We start from the raw sequence: 19,651 nt of genomic DNA, 5'->3' as shown, positions 1-19,651 counted from the left end.
GCATGCGGTCGTTTCCCCTAAGTTTTCCCCGTCGATCCCCTCCTCTAGCCCTAGTTTCACCGGAGCCCGATGAGGACCGCCGCTGCCGCTCGTCGCCAGTAGCCCTCCGATGATCAGCTCGTCCTTCCGACGGCACCAGCAGCTCCAGGACGACGCGTAAATGCTGTAGCAGCTAAGAACCGAGCGTAGATCCCCCTAATTCAAAGACCCCGAGGACGCCCGAGCTTCGGCCGCCGCTCCTACTCGTCGCCGACGCCTCTTCCGGCGACCCTAGCCTCCCAAGTTGGTCCAGCCAGATCGCCCACTTCGCGAGCATGCTGTAGCTGCCAACCGCGTGCGTTTTGGCGCTGTGCAGCGCCATCTAGGTCGCCTCCGGCGAGCCCTCCGCCGTGGGGTCTGGTCGCCAGCGACCACCCTCCGGTGGGCGTCGACGTGGCCGACCATTAGGGCGTAATCGCCCTCCCCTCAGTCGCTGCCAGAGGGCCCCACGCCTGGTCAAACCCCAATTAGCGGCTGGTCAGCGCGGGATTAGTCCCAGAGAGGCTGACCAGTGGGGCCCCCTGTCAGGTTGGACCTGAACAGGTCGGCTGACCTGCTGACGTCAGCCTGACGCAATAAATAGAATTTCCAGTATAAAACTAATTCAGGAAATTGCTAAAAATTGTAAAAATCATAGAAATTAATCTGTAACTCCAATGAAAATAATTTATATACGAAAAAGTATGAGAAAAATTCAAGGATTCTGATTATGCTATTTTCAACTTTGTTTAAAAAAGTTACAGAACCCTAAATTGTGAAATAAGGAATAATTCAATTCTTTTAATCACTTTAGAAATGGAATTTGCAAAAATATTCAAATTTCATTATATATGCAATGATCACACACTGCCCTAATTACAATTCAGTATCATAACATGACATTCATGCATGTTAACACCAAGTTGATCTGAGCATCAGGTCGAATCAATCAAACCGGTATCCGAGAATACCCCGTTTGAATTGCTATTCGAATGTGATTCAAATCAACTATAAACCTAATACATGTTGAAAATAATAACTTATCACTTGCATTCTCATGCCATGCTCATGCATCATTTTGCGTGCATATGATTGTTATTGAATGTTGCCATTCGTTTCGGTAGGCTCCGCACCCCCGGATTCCACCGAATATCCGTCTGACGGATATCATTCCTCCTCTGAGAAACAAGGCAAGAAACCCTTTTGATCATCCCGATAACTCCTATGTTCTTGCTCCTGCACCTATTTATTGCATTAGGATCAAATGCTTCAACTGATTTTGCCACGATAGTTGGACCCACTTTCTTTGCATGACTTAACCTTGTCACAGTAAATAGCCGAACCTTGCAACCTATCATACCTGGTAGTTGCTTGAGCTATGATGTGCCTTATCCTGCTATGCATGCTATGCTTAGAGTTGTGTATGGTCTGTCATCTAGGAGATGAACAGAAATGTGGAATGTGTTCGGTGAGCAAAGGTTGTGTGTTGAACTTGATTTGGTAAAGGTACCGGTGAAAGGCTGTGTAGGAGTACATGGCGGGTTGTTTCATTGGAACCGTCCTTAGGAACTGAGTTCCGTGTATGTAATCCAAGACTAGATACTACCACATGTTGGGCCCTGAAATATGACCTCGCTCGGCCTATTAATCGCGTAGTACTCGGTCCAGGAGTTGCAAGTAGTTTCTGGTGTTTATAGTAATGTTGGAGGCCGTGCATGGTGCTGACCTGAGAGGTGGACCGTGATGTGGTAGGCAGTGGCACGGTGTACCAAGTGGCGGTTCTATTCGAATAGCCGCGTCCGCGGATATGGACTACTTGGAGACATATGTTGTTCATAGATAACTTCAATGGCTACTCATAAAATTGTCAAGATAAGCGTGAGTGTCGTGGACGGCATTTCCGTATGGAGACGGAATGATTCCACGATAGTGTATTGTTGTGGTGTTAGTGGACTCGTGTGCGAGAAATCAAGTTGTCAAAACTAATTTCAAAAAGCAAGTTGTCTAGCCACGAGTCAAATGCTGGCTTCCCGCATGAAACCCCACAATACTCTTTGATACCTTGCATGAGTAGTTAGTTCTCCTAAAGTCTTGCTGAGTACCTTCGTACTCATGTTTGCTTAATAAATGTTGCAGAGGTTGCTAATGACCCTAATGGAGGGTTCTTCGTAGACATCGACGATGACGAGTAGCTGGTGTCCCAGCTACGATCTGGCCCTACGTCGGCTCTGTAGTATAGTCAGGCCATGTGCCTTTTAGTTGCTCTGTCTGTACCCAGACAGTTTATAACTCTTCCGCTGGCTTGTATTTGTATGACTGCTATATGGGTCGAAAGAACTTAATGTGTAATACTATGTGTGTGGCTCTTCCGAGCCTCTTAAATAAAGGTTGTATGTTTATGGTTATGTTGTGATGCCATCGATGTATCTATACATATCGGTATGCCATGCGTACGTGTGTCATACTTGATATGTATGGGGTTCGAATACCTAGTCGTGAAGTTTAGTAGCACTCCTTACAAGGAAATGCCCCTCTGTGATCCAAAGAGCCTTGGTAGTCCGCTACTGCTCCGGACACATTGGTTGACTGGCATGTGTCCTTCTTAGCTGTTGTGTCTGTCCTCTTTAGGGAAATGTCACGCGCCGTAATGGAGTCCTTGTAGCTTCCTACGACTCGTCTACGTTCGCTGATGACCGACACCTCCTTTGTTGGGTCATGTATGCCTGTCCTTGTGCGGTACTGCCACTTTGGTTTATGACTGGACATGTCGATCCGGGTTCTTTGACATTGGATTGCTAGCGACACTATCGCATACGTGAGTCAAAAGACGCAAACGGTCCCGGCTAAGGTAAGGCTACAGCCGTGGAGTTAACCGTGCGTGAGACCACAAAGGGATGCGATGTGTTACAGGCTGGATTCCTATGGCTTAGGATCGGGGTCCCGACAATTGTATAGAGGGTAATAGGTTATGAAGGAGTTATAATACAGTAAGTATTATGAGAGGAAAATTATGAACCTATTTATAATAGTACCTAAGGTGTTTGATCTTATTATACTAATGGATCTCACAAAGTTTCTGTTGAGTTTTATGTGCTGAAGTTTTCAAGTTTAGGGTGTGATCACGGTGGATGAAGGGATGAGGAGAGGAACTACCCTAATCTTGGGGATGCCCAAGGCACCCCAAGGTAATATTCAAGGAAGAACGAAGCATCTAAGGTTGGGGATGCCTTGGATGGCATCCCCTTTTCCATATGTGTTTTGCTTGGAGCATCATGTACTATATTTTTGCTAAGTTGCTTTTTAGTTTTTCGCAATTATTGTTTGCTTCATGGATCTATTATGAGAGACACACATTCATCGGGATTTATTAGAATGCTCGTTATGCTTAACTATATCTTCTGAGTTAACGCAATTAGGCTCATGTGCTTCACTTCTATCTGTAGAGCATACCGGAAATTGTATTTTATAGAAATCATATGCACTTTCATACTTCACTTATATCTTTTTGAGAGTCCAAATAGTAAGTGGTAATTTGCACGAGTTATATATTTAGTCGGAAAATGATAGGTATACAGGAGGGATATAATAAAAACTTTCATGTGGATCACCAAATGTGAAACTAATGATCAACGGTATTGAGGTTATAATATGAGGCTTACTAGTTTGTGAAAATTGATTAGTAAGAATGATTATATTAAGGTTTGTGATTCACTATTTATAAAAATGTCGGTCGTGGCATGACAAGGAAGTTGGAGTGTTTTGCATCCTTTAGCGAAAACCTTGTGTGTTATCTCGCCGGGGGGGGGGGGGCTAAGTGGTTTACTTAGAGAGAGATAATAGAGGACAAAATAAGTATCTGAGTTCCTTATGTTTAATGTGAGTTTGTTGATAGTAAGCACTTACCATCCTTTTTGTATTTTGCTAGCCTCTTTGGTACCGTGCATTACTTATTATTGCTACTGCAACCAAAGACCTTCCAACGGCGCCAGAAATAGGAGTGTTGCTTGATACTCCTCAGCAACGGCACCAGGAATCCTTCTGCTACGGCTACGCCTTAAGGGACACCCTAGGCAAATATGCAAAGGATTTCCCCCATGGCCTTGGAGCCTCGCGTTGGTGTTCCCTCGAAGCGGAAAGGGTGATGTAGCACAGCGGTGGTAAGTATTTCCCCTCAATTTGAGAACCAAAGTATCGATCCAGTGAAGGAGTATCACAAGTGCCTGCACAAACACAAAAAGCTTGCTCCCAATGCTATGAAGGGGTTGTCAATCCCTTATAGATTGTTCGGCAAGTGAGAACTGAAAGCAACAAAGTAACAAAGCAAAGTAAAAGTGAAAGTGGAAACGATAGATGTGAATAGAACCGGGGGCCGTAGTGTTCATTAGCGGCTTCTCTCATGAAAGAAACTAGACAGTGGGTGAACAAATTACTGTCGAGCAATTGATAGAACCGCACAAAGTCGTGACGTCATCTATGGCAATGATTATATCTATAGGCATCACGTCCAAAACAAGTAGGCCGATACTTTCTGCATCTACTACTATTACTCCACACGTCGACCGCTATCCAGCATGCATCTAGTGTATTAAGTCCAAAAGAACAGAGTAACGCCTTAAGCAAGATGACATGATGTAGATGGACAATATCATATCTACGACAGAGCCCACCTTGTTACCCTTGATGGCAACTACATGATGTGTGCCTTGATGTCCCTACTATCACTGGGAAAGGTCACCACATGGTAAGAACCAAAAACCAAGCACTTCTCCCATTGCTAGAATCATAGATCTAGTTGGCCAGGAAAAACCCAAGACTCGGAGAGACTTACAAGGATATAAAATCATGCATATAAGAAATCAGCAAAGACTCAAATATATATCATAGATAATCTGATCACTAATCCACAATTCATCGGATCTCGACAAACACACCTCCAAAGAAGATTACATCGGATAGATCTCCATGAAGATCATAGAGAACTTTGTATTGAAGATCCAAGAGAGAGAAGAAGCCATCTAGCTACTAACTACAGACCCGTAGGTCTGAAGTGAACTACTCACGAGTCATTGAAGGGGCGATGATGATGATGAAGAAGCCCTCCAACTCCAAAGTCCCCTCGGGTAGGGCACCGGGAAGGGTCTCCAGATGAGATCTCGCGGAAACGGAAGCTTGCGGCGGCGGAAAAGTATTTTTGTGGATCCCTTCTTTTTTTCCTGTATTTTAGGGAATATATAGGCGAAATATCTAGGTCTGGGGGGCGCGAGGGAGGCCACAAGCCTGCCCACCGCCGCCCCCTGGTGGCGGAGAGGGGGCTTGTGGGATCCCTGTATCCCTCCTGGTTGGGCCCACAAGCCCCCTGATCTTCTTCCGTTCGGGAAAAAATCATTTCGGGGATTTTATTCCGTTTGGACCCCATTCCAAAATCAGATCTGAAAAGAGCCAAAATACACAGAAAAAACCAGAACTGGCACTTGGCACTGAATTAATAAGTTAGTCCCAAAAAATATATAAAAGGTACATAAAACATCCAAAGATGACAAGATAACAACATGAAACCAGCAAAAATTATAGATATGTTTGAGACGTATCAAGCACCCCCAAGCTTAACTCCTGCTCGCTCTCGAGTAGGGAAGTGATAAAGAATGAATTTTTTATGCTTTCATGCTACCTAGCATAGATGCCCTTTGTAACTCCTCTTATGTGACATGAATATTCAGATCCATTAGATTCAAAACAATAGTTTGCTATTGACGTGGAAACAGTAATAATTCAAGCAAACTAGCAAAGGTAATCATGAACTTTCAAAATAACAAGGCCAAAAGGAAGTTATCCCTACAAAAGTATATAGTCTGGCTATGCTCTATCATCATTGCACAGTGAATTTAAATCATGCAAAACCCAGGTATTGGCCAAGTAATTATTTCATACCTTTACTTTCTCAAACCTTTTCAACTCTCACGCAATACATGAGTGTGAGCCATGGTTTTAGCACTATAAGTGGTGTGGAGCGTGGTGGAGGTTGCAAGACAAAATAGGAGAAGATGGTCACATTAACTAGGCATATCAATGAGCTGTGGAGATGCTCATCAATAGATATCAATGTGAATGAGTAGGGATCACCATACAAATGATGCACTAGAGCTAAGAGTATGTGAAAGCTCTTAAAGAAAACTAGTGGGTGTGCATCCAACTTGCTTGCTCACGAAGACCTAAGGCAATTTTGAGGAAGCCTATCATTGGAATATACAAGCCAAGTTATATAATGAAAATTTCCCACTAGCTATATGGTGGTGACAAAACGAGAGACTCTCAATCATGAAGATCATGGTGCTTAATATGCACAAGTGTGGAAAGGTGGTAGCATTGTCCCTTCTCTCTTTTTCTCTCATTTAAAAAAAATTGGTGGGCTCTTTGGCCTCTTTTTTTTTGGTGGGCATCTTTGGCCTCTTTTATTTCCTCACATGGGACAATGCTCCATTAATGATGATCATCACACTTTCAACTCAAAACTTAGAGCAACGATGACTCTATATGGAATGCCTTCGGTAGTGTACCATGGCAATGATCTAGCATGGCATAGACATTAATGGAAACATCATCCTAGCTATCTTACGATCATGCAATGGCAATGTAGACGTGATCGCACATGTCATGGTGGTAGTTGCATGGCAATATATCTCGGAATGACTTTGAAAAAGCCATAGTAGGTAGGTATGGTGGCTGTTTTGAGGGAGGCTAATGGTGGGTTTTGTGCACCGGCGAAGGTTGCACGGCACTTAGAAGATAGTGACGGTGGAAGGTGAAAGTGCATCTAAACCATGGACTCAACATTAGTCATGAAGAACTCATATACTTGTTGCAAAAGTTTTATTAGTGATCAGAACAAAGCATTCAACGCATACTCCTAGGGGAAGGGTTGGTAGGTATAAACCATCGTGCGATCCCGACCGCCACGCGAAGGATGACAATCAATAGACTAATCATGCTCAGATTTCATCAGATAGCGGTTCACCATACATGCATGCTATGGGAATCACTAAATTCAACACAAGTATTTCTAGATCCACAACACCTTACTAGCATAACTTCAATATTACCATAACCAGAACTCAAAACTAATTGAGATGAATCAAACTTCTCTAACTATTCAATGCACATGAAGGTGGAAGTTTTTTGTATCCCTTTGGATAACTACCCCTTTTGAGACTACTTTCAAAGCATAGAACTACCAAGCCACGCACCGCTATGCTCTAAAAGATATAAGTGAAGCACATAGAGCAAAAGTATCTAGTTCAAAAGATATAAGTGAAGCACATGTGAGCTGAATTGTCTACCAAAAGATATGAGTGAAGCTCGACAAAATCACGGTGAGTGTATGTCTCTCTCTCTAGGTGTGCAGAAAGGATGATTGTGACACAACAAAAATAAAACACTCCTACGATACAAGACGCTTCAAGAAAAAACACATGATATGTGGTCAATAAAAATATAGCCCCAAGTAACGTTACCGATGGATTGAAGACGAGAGAGGGGATGCCTTCCCGGGGCATCCCCAAGCTTAGGCTTTTACGGCATCCTTGAATCTCTTGGGGTGCCTTGGTCATCCCCAAGCTTGAGCTCTTGCCACTCTTTATCTCTTTGTCCGTAAGAACTTCACCCAAAACTTGAAAACTTCACAACACGAAACTTAAACAGAAACTCGTGATAACATTAGTATGAGAAAGCAAACCACCACTTCCTTAGGTACTGTAGCAAACTTAAATTCTACTTATGGTGATGTTGAGTTAGTGTATTTTCAATCTTCCATGGCTAATACCCCCCGATACTATCCATAGTTTCATCAAAATATGCAACCAACACAGCAAAAAGAGAATCTGTTAACAGCAGACCAGTCTGTAGCAATCTGTATATTTCGTATACTTGTGGTACTTCAACAATTCTTAAAACTTATGACAGTCTCAAGAATTTGCGTAGCAATCAGCAGAAAAAAGAATCAACTCAAAAGCTCTTATAGAAAAAAAAATCTTTTCGTGAGCAGAAAGTTTCAGTCTTTTCCAGCATGACCAAACGATCATCCCCAAGACTAATCATAATGGTTTTGCTTGGCACAAACGCAAAAAGAAACAAAAAAAACACAATCATAACAGAATTATGAAAGTGTGGAAAACACAAAAGAGAAAGAAAAAGGATAGATTCGTTGGGTTGCCTCCCAACAAGTGCTATTGTTTAACGCCCTTAGCTAGGCATTCAATGATGCTCTCACAAAAGACAAGAATTGAAGCACAACGAGAGAATCATAAAGCATGTGAAAATCACATCTAAGCCTAACATACTTCCTATGCATAGGCATTTTATAGGAAAACAGATTGTCAAGACAACCAATAGTTTCCATATGCAAGGAAGAAGAAAGAGACAATAGCAATCTCCACATAACGAGAGGTAATTTGGTAACATGAATGTTTCTACCACAGTTTTTTCCTCTCTCATTGCAATTACATGTGGGATCATATTCAAATTCAACAATATAGCTATCCCATAGGATATTCTTTTCATGATCCACATGCATGCCAAGTTGACACTCTTCAAAAATAGTGGGATTATCATCAACTAAAGTCATGACTTCTCCAAACCCACTTTCAATATCATTGCAAATATCATATTCATCATGAGGTTTAAACAAATTTTCAAGATCATAAGAAAGATCATCACCCCAATCATGATTATTGCAACAAGTAGAGGTCATAGTAAAACTAGCATCCCCAAGCTTAGGGTTTTGCATATTTTTAGCATGATTGTCACTAATAGAATTTGTAGTGAAACCATTGCAATCATGATTTTCATCCGAGGAGCCCTCGTGAATCATTTCATAAATTTCTTCATCATGATTTTCAGATTTACGCAACTCAAGGAAAACTCCATAAAGATAGTCAAGTGCACTCAACTCACTACCAATTCGTTCCACACAAGTGGGTCTCTTAAAGAGATTAGCAAGTGGATGAGGATCCATATCAATAGATTTTCAGCAAGTGAAGATGCAAGCATATTGAGGGCACATAGCACACAAGCGAACAGAAAGCAAGCGAGAGAAAGGGCGAACGAAAAAGGAGAATGAAAAGGAGAACAAAAAAGGCAAATGGGTGAAGTGGGGGAGAGGAAAACGAGAGGCAACTGGCAAACAAAGTAAATGCAGGAGATGAGTTTGTGAGACCTACTTGGATAGATCTCTCCTTCTCCGGCAACGGCGCGAGAAATACTTCTGCTACTGCAACAAAAGACCTTCCAACGGCGCCAGAAATAGGAGTGTTGCTTGATACTCCTCAGCAACGGCACCAGGAATCCTTCTGCTATCGCTACGCCTTAAGGGACTCCCTAGGCAAATATGCAAAGGATTTCCCCCGTGGCCTTGGAGCCTTGCGTTGGTGTTCCCTCGAAGCAGAAGGGGTGATGTAGCACAGCGGTGGTAAGTATTTCCCTCAGTTTGAGAACCAAGGTATCGATCCAGTGAAGGAGTATCACAAGTGCATGCACAAACACAAAAAGCTTGCTCCAAACGCTATGATGGGGTTGTCAATCCCTTACAGATTGTTCACCAAGTGAGAACTGAAAGCAACAAAGTAACAAAGCAAAGTAAAAGTGAAAGTGGAAACGATAGATGTGAATAGACCCGGGGCCGTAGTGTTTACTAGTGGCTTCTCTCATGAAAGCAAGTAGACGGTGGGTGAACAAATTACTGTCGAGCAATTGATAGAACCGCGCAAAGTCGTGACGTCATCTATGGCAATGGTTATATCTATAGGCATCACGTCCAAAACAAGTAGACAGATACTTTCTGCATCTACTACTATTACTCCACATGTCGACCGCTATCCAGCATGCATCTAGTGTATTAAGTCCAAAAGAACAGAGTAATGCCTTAAGCAAGATGAAATGATGTAGATGGACAATATCATATCTATGACAGAGCCCGCCTTGTTACCCTTGATGGCAACTACACGATGTGTGCCTTGCTGCCCCTACTGTCACTGGGAAAGGTCACCACACGGTATGAACCCGAAACCAAGTAGTTCTCCCATTGTAAGAATCATAGATCTAGTTGGCCAGAAAAAATCCAAGACTCGGAGAGACTTATAAGGATATCAAATCATGCATAAAAGAAATTAGCAAAGACTCAAATATATATCATAGATAATCTGATCACAAATCCACAATTCATTGGATCTCGACAAACACACCGCCAAAGAAGATTACATCGGATAGATCTGCATGAAGATCATGGAGAACTTTGTATTGACGATCCAAGAGAGAGAAGAAGCCATCTAGCTACTAACTACGGACCCGTAGGTCAGAAGTGAACTACTCACGAGTCATTGGAGGGGCGATGATGATGATGAAGAAGCCCTCCAACTCCAAAGTCCCCTCTGGCAGGGCACCGGGAAGGGTCTCTAGAGGAGATCTCGCGGAAACGGAAGCTTGCGGCGGCGGAAAAGTATTTTCGTGGATCCCTTCATTTTTCTGTATTTTAGGGAATATATAGGCAAAAGATCTAGGTCAGGGGGGCGCCAGGGAGGCCACAAGCCTGCTACCGCCGCCCCGTGGTGGCGGAGAGGGGGCTTGTGGGCTCCCTGTAGCCCTCCTAGCTTGGCCCACAAGCCCCCTGATCTTCTTCCGTTCGGAAAAAAATCATTTCGGGGATTTTATTCCATTTGGACTCTGTTCCAAAATCAGATCTGAAAAGAGCCAAAAACACAGAAAAAACAGGAACTGGCACTTGGCACTGAATTAATAAGTTAGTCCCAAAAAAGATATAAAAGGTACATAAAACATCCAAAGATGACAAGATAACAACATGAAACCATCAAAAATTATAGATACGTTTGAGACGTATCAATTATCATCTCGGGATTTGGCGCATAGTTCGTAGGTGCATCCAAACCCTGTGATAATATGCTCTATCACACATAAGCCTCTTTATACCTTCCTTAAAATATCCAACATACCTACCTATGATGGCCTTTCCATATCCGTTTCGTGATATATTCTCATGCAACATCCAACGCTACCCTTCATATGACTTGAGAATTCACTGTCATTTTCCTTTGCATGATCATATAGCTGACATGATATTTGTGTAAAGGATATCAGTCATCATTACATACATGTCACACTAGTATTATTGCACATTTTGTTACACTGCGAGAGGCATTCATATGTAGTCATATAGTTTTTAGTTTTATCGAGTTGTAAGTAAATAGAAGTGTGAATGTGTGATGATCACCATTATCAACATTAGAGTGATGCCCCTACATGTGAGGAAAAACAAGGCCACAAAAGATCCAATGAAAGAATGAGAGAAAAGAGAGAGGAAGTAACATTACTATCCTTTTCAACACGTGTACTACAAAGTAGCACCATGTTGTTCATATCGAGAGTCCTCGGGTTTAGTCAATTTCATATACGAGTGGGAATCAATATAGAACCTAGTTTGCATATTTAATTTACAGGTTCCACATTTGCCCGAGTTCTTCATGATGCGGTTATGTTAGATGCACACCCACTTAGTTTCAGTAGAGAGTTTTCATATAACTATAGCTCTAGTGAAGCAAAACTTGCATGACAATCCATAATCCATGCATCGATATTGATTGAAAGGCATCTCCATATGGCCTAACGATTTGCCATTTGGTGTGAGACTATCCAAACATATGTCTTGCCTTATCTTTCGCTACCATCATTCTATTCCACCTAAAGTACTGAAAGTCCATGGCTAAAGCTTAGGTATTGAGTGAAATTGGAAAAGCTGAAGCGCATGAAAAAGTATGAGTTGAGTGCTTGGTTAGGCACCGAGGTGATCATGATTTCTAGTGTATTAAGGATAAAAAGATGGAATCTATTCATACATGAATAGATATTTTCTACATCATGTCATCGTTCATATTGCATAACTCAGTTTTTCAACGAATTTAATACACTAGATGCATGTTGGATAGCAGTCGATGTGTGGAGTAATAGTAGTAGATGCAGGCAAGAGTCGGTCTATTAATCTTGGAAGTGATGCCTATATACATGATCATTGTCTTGGATATCATCATATTTATTTTTTGTTTTATCAATTGCCCAATAGTAATTTGTTCACCCACCGTTGCTATTGTCTTGAGAGAAGCCACTAGTGAAATCTACGGCCCCCGGGTCTATTTCATCATCAAATAATTTCATATCCATATTGCTATTTTCCGTTTCCTTTATTTGCAACTTTTATTTTCAGACCTATATTATCAAAAACACAAAAATACCTTGTTGCACTTTTTTGTTACTTATTTTATTTCGCTTTTACGAGAAATTTAGTTATCCAGACTATCATCAAAATATCTATCTTTTTACCTATGGGGGATTGACAACCCCTCTCTTACGTCGAGTTGCAAGTGTTGGTTATTTGTGTGGAGGTGCCGTCTACATAGTTTTGCATGATTCTCCTACTAGTTTGGTAACCTTGGTCTCATCACTGAGGGAAATACCTATCGTCGCTGTGATGCATCATCCCTTCCTCTTTGGGGAAAATAACGATGTAGTTCAAGAGACATCAAAATGAATTTCTGGCGCCGTTGCCTGGGAGGATCAAGTCAATATGGTCTCCCGTCAATGTGCCAAGTTCTACCGCTGTTGCCGGGGAGACATCATCAACATTATCAGGTTCCTAATCACAAATCTTATATGCGTGCAATTTACATTATTTGCCTTTTTCCTCTCGTTTTCATCTCCCCCAATTCACAAAAATTTGTTATTTTCTCGTCAAGATCTATCTTTTTGTGTGTATACTTGTTTGCTTACCTTGTCGTGATGGCTAGTTCCTCTTTCATTTTGTGTACTCCTGAGGATGAAGTGTTTAATTTTAGGCAAAAGGGAGGGGAAATCTTAAAGATGCTTGGTATCAAATTTGCAATGCTAATAATAGATCTGTCCGTAAGCAATCTACCTTTGTTCTTCCTCGCTATTTTTATGGGGGCATAATAAATTGGTATAAATTCATCCTTGATACGAATACCGGTAGGAATTTCTTGATGTGTCCTTGCCTTGATGCTTATTATGTCATGCGAAATCTAGTACGCTCACCACCCCTTATTATTAAAGAAACAACTTTAACTCTTGAGCATGTTATGGGGAGACCAGATTCTATTGAAAAGAAGATGATTACCTTGGAACAAATTGAAACTCTGGATAAAAAATGCAGGATTTTGCTAATAAATTCTGTTCAAAAGTAGGTGATGTTCTTAATTTATTAAGGGAGAAGGAAACCATGGTTAACGAAAGAATAGGAGAAAGCCCTTCTAGTATCGATAAGTTGGAAGAAATCTTTAGCAATCTAAGTGCGTATTTTGCTTCCGCTAAAACTATTGAAAAAACTTTGGTAAAAGTTGGCAATATCACTCAAGTCACTAAAAACAAGGGTGCAACCTCTAGTAATAACAAAGAAGATCTTAAAATGATTAGCATTCACCCTGATTTTGTTAAAGTGATAAAAGAGCCTATTTACAAGAGTGATTTTTTCAATATTATACCTAGAAATATTGTCATCCAAAATTTATATGATAAATCTTTGAATAATTCCAAGTGCTTGATTGAAGGATTGGAAACCAAGAATGACAATATTTGAAATCTATGTTATATGCCTAGGTAGGGGCGTAAAATGATAGCGCTTGTTGGGTGGCAACCCAACGAATAAATTTATTTTGCTTTCTGGTTTTGAGTGTTTGTACAATTATTCTTATTTTCTGATTATGTTTTTTATGTTTTATTTAGTGTTTGTGCTAAGTAAGACCTTTAGGATGATTCATAAGATGAGTAGAAACAGTACTGAATCTGAAACATAAACTTTGTCTCCAATGCACGAATTTTCATTTTTTACCGGAGCGTGATAATGAGATGAAATTTTAGAGAAGTATTTTTCTACAAATTATTTACGTTGTCCTAATTTTTTAGAATGTTTAGAGTTACAAAAATATGGTTATAGTATAGATTACTACAGACTGTTCTGTTTAAGACAAATTCTCTTTCCATTGCATTGTGTGCTTGTTTTGATGAAGCTATGACTTATATTTGGTGGTATAAGGCATGTTGAAGTTGGAATACGGTAGATAAAATGCAATATTAAAATATGAATGGGTTCACAGAAGTACCTTAAGATAGTAATTTTTCCTTTATTATACTAACGGGTCTCACGAGAATTTTGTTAAGTTTTGTGTGACTGAAGTTTCCATGTTTTGGGTGAGATCACGATGGATGAAGGAATAAGGAGTACAAAAGCCTAAGCTTGGGGATGCTTGCTACACCCCAAGACAATATTCAAAACGTATCAAGTAACTAAGCTTGGGGATGCCCCGAGTGGCATCCCCTCTTTCTTCTAAACAACCATCGTTATTCTACTTGAAACTAAATTTTTATTCGTCACATATTACATGTTTTGGTTGGAGCGTATTGTACGATATGAGGCTTTTCTTGTTTTGATTTTTAGTTTTTCATTTTTATACTTGCTGGACACACCTATTTGAGAAATCCAAAATATGCTATGATTTGTTAGAATTGCTCTATGTGCTTCACGTAAATCTTTTAGAGCAATGGAATTGGTCTAGTGCTTCACTTATATCTTTTTGAGCACGGTGTGCTTTATTATTTTTGAAGAATTACTCTCATACTTCACTTAGATCTATTTGAGAGTTAGTAATGTTGAAGAAGTCCTCTCATGCTTCACTTACATTATTTTGAGAGATGAAAAACTTTATGCTCATGATCTTCACTTAAAATATTTGAGCTTGTCAAAAGCAATAGAAACATATGAAACTAGTCCCAAAGTGATAGATGTTCAAGAGGGATATAATAATAACTTTCATGAAGATCATTGGACAATTTAAACTTGATTCCTTGTAATAGTTTTGAGGGTATGATGATAGTGATATGTGAGTCATGTTGATGAGTAATTATGCTTTAGTAAGAATATTGGTGTTAAGGTTTGTGATTCCCTACGCAAGCACGCAAGTCAATAGTTATGAAATGAAATTACATCTTAATTATGGTGCATTATTCGGTATTATTTATGCTCATTGCTTGTTTACGTGATTTTTCGTTTCTTGGTTGGATGCTTCACAATCTTTTGCCAGCCTTCACTTGTACTAAGTAGGAATACTACTTGTGCATCCAAACTCCATAAACCTAGTTTTGGCATATGACTCCACGTACGCTACCTATATGCGGTATCTCCTTGCTGCTCTAAGCAACTTTGTATGTGACATCTCTAATTTTCAAAAGAAATTCCTGTTTTGTGTACCCATACTATCTCATCACGCGGTGAAGGGTGGCTTATATTATTTTTATTGCTAGATGTGTTATTCTCCAGATGAGTGTTTATTCACATGTCATTGCACGACAGTATAGCGGTAATAGGGATGCCCAGTCCCGAAATGAAAAATAATGTTCTCAAATAATAAAGTGCTTGGAAAGTGTTGGTATGGACGGTACCCGTGGATACAACTAGCCGTGGAATGTGAAAGAACTGGTGGAAAAGGAATAAACTTTATTTTTTGTTTGGGAACCGCCTATGATGTATCTAGCATGGAAATTATGGGGAACTCTAAGTCATTCTTGTTGACGGGAAAAGTATACCTCCGAAAATGTTTTATTTCTATTTTTTTCACTTTGAGCTCTAACACCTCTACAAATCCCTACTTCCCTCTGCGAGGGGCCTTTCTATTTACTTTATGCATTTTTTACTTTGTGTCTCCATTTTGGTTATTAAAAGCACCAACTAGGGGGCACTATAATCGTACTTGAGCATTGGGTGTAGCTAATACACGATTGTGTTACATGAATAGATCAATGACTGAGCATGATGGGCTAGGGATAACTTTCTTTAGTGTTGATATTTTAAAAACATGGTTGCTTGTTGATATGCTTGAGTATTAAAGTCTTCATATCAAAACTATACTATTCCTTTGAACCATATAAAAGTCCAAATGTACATGCTACGAAGAAAACAATATGTGATGAACATGATAGGCAGCATTCCACATCAAAAATTCTTTTTTTATCATTTACCTACTCGAGGAATAGCAGGAATTAAGCTTGGGGATGCTGATACGTCTCCAACGTATCTATAATATTTTATTGTTCCATGTTGTTACATTACCATTCTTGGATGTTTTACAATCATTTTGTAGCAACTTTATATCATTTTTTGGTACTAACCTATTGACATAGTGCCCAATGCCAGTTGTTGTTTTTGCTTGTTTTTTACTTCATAGGAAATCAGTACCAAACGGAGTCCAAATGCAGCAAAACTTTTTGGAGACTCTTTATGGGCTAGAAGATACAAGATGGGCCAAAGAAATACCACATGGGGCACCGAGGGGAGCAACACCCACATGGGCGCGCTAGGTATCCCAGGTGCGCCCTGGTGAGTGGTGCCCTCCTCGGTGGCCTCCTACACCGCCTCTTCACCCTATAAATCCCCCAATATTCCGGAAACCCTAAGAGAGTCGACGAAAAACAATTCCAGCCGCTGCAAGTTCCAGAACCACGAGATCCAATCTAGAGCCTATTTTGGCACTCCACTTGAGGCGAACACGATCACGGAGGGGTTTATCATCCTGATTGGCACCTCTCCGATGATGTGTGAGTAGTTCATATCAGACCTATGGGTCCGTAGGCAGTAGTTAGATGGCTTCTTCTCTCTATGTATCTCAATACAATGGTCTCTTGGAGATTTATTTGATGTAATGTTTTTGTGCGGTGTGTTTGTTAGGATCCGATGAACAATGAGTTTATGATCAAATTTTGCCTTGAATTTTATATCCAATCTTGATTATTATAACCTAGTATTTATTCTCCGATATTAGGTTTTTTTGTCCAACTTAATCTATTTATCTTGCAATGTGAAGAGGTGCTTTGTGATGGGTTCGATCTTGTGGTGTCCTTTCCGAGTGACAGAAGGGAAGCAAGGCACGCATGTATCATTGCTATTAAGGATAAAAAGATGGGGTTTATTCCTATATGAATAGGTATTTTCTACATAATGTTATCATTCTTATTGCCTTACTCTATTTTTCCATGAACTTAATACACTAGATTCATGCTGGATAGTGGTCGATGTGTGGAGTAATAGTAGCAGACGCAGCCAGGAGTTGGTCTACTAATCTTGGACGAGATGCCTATATACATGATCATTGTCTTGGATATCTTCATAATTATTTATTGTTCTATCAATTTACCAACAATAATTTGTTCATCCACCATAGATATTTTCTTGAGAGAAGGCAGTAGTGAAATCTACGGCCTCCGGGTCTTTTTCATCATCATATACTTTGAGAACCATATTGCTATTTGCCATTTCCTTTATCTGCAACTTTTATTTTCAGATATGTATTATCAAAAACACAAAAATACCTTGCTGCACTTTTTTATTAATTCTTTTATTTCGCGTTTACGAGGGATCTATTTATCCAAACTATCATCAAACTATCTATCTTTTTACCCGCGAGGGATTGACAACCCCTCTCTTACGTCGAGATGCAAGTGTTTGTTATTTGTGTGCACGCGTCGTCTACATAGTGTTGCGTGATTGTCTTACTGGTTCGATACCCTTGATCTCATCACTGAGGGAAATACCTATCGTTGCTATGCTGCATCATCCCTTCCTCTTTGGGGAAAATACTGATGTAGTTCAAGCGACATCAAAAGGAATTTTTGGCACCGTTGCCGGGGAGGATCAAGTCAAGATGGTCTCACGTCAACGTGCCAATTTATGGTACCATTGCCAATGAGACATCACGAACATTATCAGGTTCCTAATCATAAGTCTCATCTCCTTGCAAACATGTGTGTCCGACTCCTAAGTTATTGGATATTTTGGACCCTCTGCTAGGTCCTTTTTATCATCCTACTAGAGTCTTGGGGGCTACAGTTCACTTTTTACAATTAAATGGGTGTTTTTTCCACACTACTTTGAGGCCCGCGTGAGTTTTTCAAACTCATGCAGGGCTCGGGGGCTACGGAATATAGGGATTCCTTATAAACCCATAAAATGATATCAATGGATCGAATACTTTTTAGAACCTCACTCAGAAGGGTGTGGTGTTCTAGAGGGATGGAGGAGTCATTTAGACCCTCCTTCATCATGACCTACCACCCGGTTTGGGGCCGCTTTGCTATGGATGGCTTTGGGTGTGTCATTGCAGTTTCTCCTTGCGGAGAAGCCGGTGTAGATGACTCCGGAGGTTGAGAGTTTTCTAGAATTGTCCTCGGAGAAGACCCTGGGCTCTCCTTCTTTGCTTGCTACGAGGGATTCGTCCTCCTGGTCTTCGGCATCCGAGGTGTTATCCTCGACCATCATGTCGACATCCCCGGCCTTGGTTTCCGGTTCCGAGGGATTCTCTCGAGATACTACCTCCTCGGTCTCCTCGATGCCTGTGGGAGGTGTGTTGTCTGAAGCGCTCCCGCTTTTCACCAGGTTGGCCGGCAAAAAGTCCCCCTCCAAAATTTGATCGATGGGGAAATCACGCGGTTGGCTACAATACAGAAAGAAGGCCTAACCGTCAATAACAGAATCTCAGTATGATAGGATGATTGGGTTTTTGGATCCAAACCTTCGCACTCAGGGCTTCACTGTGAGAGTCCTTCAAGGAACCCTTTCAAAATCCTCATATTCGTTGTCAGAGTCCGGAACATCATCGAACAGGGACACCGGGGACCTGCATTGCCTCTTCGGGGCAGAGGGAGATGGATCTCCCTCGACGTCTTCGGGCGCCGCACTCTTCTTCGTGTGGGAGGAGCCGCTCTCCTCCCCGTATTCTTCCTCTTCTCCCTCAAGATGAGAAGGAGAGAGCGTGTCTTCGGACCTGGTGCCTGGAGGTCCTTTCGGCCGAAGACCCTCTCGGGCCTTCTTCTTCTCCTTCTTATTTTATTCCTTGTCCTTCAGAGCCATGTACGGCTTCTCGACTAGCATGGCTGTCAATAAGGTCGTCCCGGGGTCCTTGGGCAAGGGCGCCGAACAGTTGATCTGTTGGGACTTGTTCCGTCAGATCTATGAATGTGGAGGAAATGAAAAATAAGAGCCTTGTGAAAAGGGAAAAATACCAAACACGTGATAATATCTTACTGATCGAGGAGGGTTAGTAACATTGATGCCGATGTCCTCCTCTTTGGTCGGCCAATTCTTCTGCGGCTTGAACAACACCTCGCATAATTTCTCATGGGTAATGCAGAAGAAGTTTTGCACAGTAGCCGGGTGTTTCAAATTGTAAGACCACATTGGAGTAGCCCGATCTTGACATGGGAGGAGGTGGCGATGCAGCATGACTTGAACTACATAGGTCAACTCTATTCTGTTTTTCAGCAAGATGCCGATATATTTCTTTAGCACCTTCACCTGTGCAGTTTCCCAATCCAGGGATTTCTCTGTCTAGGACACTAATCGGATGGGAGGACCGGAACTAAATATTGGAGGTGCCGCCCCTTCCACGTCATGTGACTCGGTGATATGGAACTAGTCCTTTTGCCATGCCTTAACGGTGTCTATGAAAGTACCTTTCAGACAATGAACCAAGGGGAGCTTGCTAATCATTGCACCCGCGCAGTCTGCCTGCTCGCC

The sequence above is a fragment of the Hordeum vulgare genome, chromosome 3H, assembly GCF_904849725.1.
Source record: "Hordeum vulgare subsp. vulgare chromosome 3H, MorexV3_pseudomolecules_assembly, whole genome shotgun sequence".
Taxonomy (NCBI): Eukaryota; Viridiplantae; Streptophyta; class Magnoliopsida; order Poales; family Poaceae; genus Hordeum; species Hordeum vulgare.
This window is presented reverse-complemented; position numbering follows the sequence as displayed.